Raw genomic sequence first — 2,187 nt, forward strand, 5'->3', positions numbered from 1 at the left:
CGGAGCCTGAGGCGTTACCTGGACCCCTGAGGGGGACATGCGTGGGCGAGGCCGCTGACAGGAGCCCGGCCTCCTGGGAGTCCGCGCAGACTCCCCCCTCCAATGCGAACGAGCCGAGGCGCTTCGTTCAGAGCGTGCCACGCACAGCACAGCACGGAGCCCGGCGGAGACTCCAAGGCAGGCGGGTGCGAGGGAAAGTTCTGTAGTGGATTCAGGGCAGGCTTGAGGGTGCCCTGATCGCAGGCTGTTGGCACGGGGAAGCAGGGGGGTGGCCCCTGGAAGTGGGCATCCCACGTGCACGGTTAGGGGTGCACACTGGCTTCTCTGGCTGGGCCTCAGTTGAAAGTCCCGGCAAAGATTAGGGAAGCTGTCCATCATCCTTCGAGTCCTGGCCCTTGGGGCCCGTTGTTACTGGCTCGCTGGGCCGGCTGCTGCAGACGGCAGGTCGGAGTTCTTCTCTTCTGCCTTCCCCCGCGGTCTGGCTCTTGTCCCTCTGTGTGTTCAGTCTCTCACTTTCCATATGGAACTCCATATGGAGTTTAAGGGTGAAAGGTGTGGACACAGGGAAATGTAAAGGATCTGGTCTTGTAGGGGTGGTGCGGATTGGTGGGGTAGGTTCTGAGGACAACTGGCATTGTCTCAGAAGGTGACAGCCCCAGGGTGTCACAGAGAGCTTTTATGCAGAGGGAGATTGGCTCCCTCAGACAGGGACGGGAGCACCTGTGCTGGCAAGCAGAAGCTTCACGGAGATTTGGGGGTTCAGAGTTCTTTAGCCTTGGTCTGCCCAAAGCACCAAAGCACCCCATCTTATGTTTTCAGGGGCCCCACCCCTTGCCCACTGGTTCCTTTCCTGATGGGGTCAGTGTGTGTCAGGTTCTGCACCTCTCCAAGCCCGGAGTCAGGCTCCAGGCTCCTCCTCAAGTGCGTGGTATAAACCACATACTGTACAGCTCGCCCATTTAAAGCAGACTAATCAATGCTTTTTGGTATATTCCATTAATTTTTGAAAATTGTGGTAAAACCTGTATATCACAAAATTTGTCCTTTTAACCATTAAATCTTGAAAATCTTTATTTATTTTGAGAGAGAGAAAGTGTGCGCGCATGTGTGCGTGAGCAGGGGAGTAGCAGAGAGATGGGAGAGACAGTGTCCCAAGAGGCTCCCTGCTGTCAGTGCAGAGCCTGACTGGGGGCTCCATCTTACAAACCATGTGATCATGACCTGAGCTGAAATCAACAGTTGGATGCTTAACTGACTGAGCCACCCAGGCGCCCCATGGCTTTAATTACGTGCATGACCTTGCACAACCAGCCGGCTATTATCAAAACCTTGTCATCACTTCAACCAGAAACTCTGTGGCCATTGGACAGTACCTCCAGTTTTTCTCCACCTCCCTCCCCCAGCCCTTGTAGCCTCTACTTTAATTTCTGTCTCTAAGGATTTGCCTATTATGGATGTTTCATGGAAATGGAATCATACAGTAGGTAGTTTACTGTGACTCTGTCTTTGGGCGTAATGTTTTCAAGGTTGATCCATGTTGTAGGATGTATCGGTACTCCACTCTCTGTCAGGGCCAAATAATATTCATTCTATTGTGTGGATGCTCTACACATTGTCTATCCATTCGTCTGCTGATGGACATTTGAGTTGTTTCCACCTCTTGGCCATTGTGAATTGTGTTGCTGTGAACACTGGTGCACAAAATATCTGTTCGACTCCCTGCTTTCATTTTTGGGGCTGATGCATGTAGGAGTGGAATCGCTGGTGATACAGTGATTCTATGTTTAGCTTTCTGAGGAACCATCCCACTGCTTTCCACTGAGACTACACCATTTACATTCCCTCCAGTGATGTATGAGGATTCCAGTTTCCCCACATCCTTGATAAATTTGTTATTGCCTGGGTGGCTTAGTCGGTTTGGTGTCTGGCTCTTAATTTCAGCTCAGGTCATGATCTCCCAGTTTCTGGGATTGAACCCCATATCTGCCTCTGCTCTGACAGTACAGGGTCTGCTTGGATTCTTCTCTCCCCCTTTCTCTGTACCTGGCCCCAAAATAAGTAAATAAACTTTTAAAATTGAGAAGTTTTAATTAGAAAATTTAAAAAATTATACCTATCTTGGTAGGTGTGAAGTGGTATCTCATTATGTGTGTGTGTGTTTTAGAGAGAAAGAGAATCCCAAGCAGG

At 50.3% G+C, this 2,187-nt stretch overlaps 1 long non-coding RNA gene across 1 annotated transcript in view; it reads left to right on the forward strand.

Annotated features, from left to right (window-relative positions):
* LOC115280579 overlaps window positions 1-2,187 on the forward strand; it is a 5,180-nt gene continuing 2,993 nt past the window's right edge. Inside the window, exon 1 of the long non-coding RNA XR_003903850.1 lies at window positions 1-185. This is a non-coding gene — a long non-coding RNA (uncharacterized LOC115280579). The remainder of the gene's footprint in view (window positions 186-2,187) is intronic.

The sequence above is a fragment of the Suricata suricatta genome, chromosome 16 (genome assembly GCF_006229205.1).
Source record: "Suricata suricatta isolate VVHF042 chromosome 16, meerkat_22Aug2017_6uvM2_HiC, whole genome shotgun sequence".
Lineage (NCBI taxonomy): Eukaryota > Metazoa > Chordata > Mammalia > Carnivora > Herpestidae > Suricata > Suricata suricatta.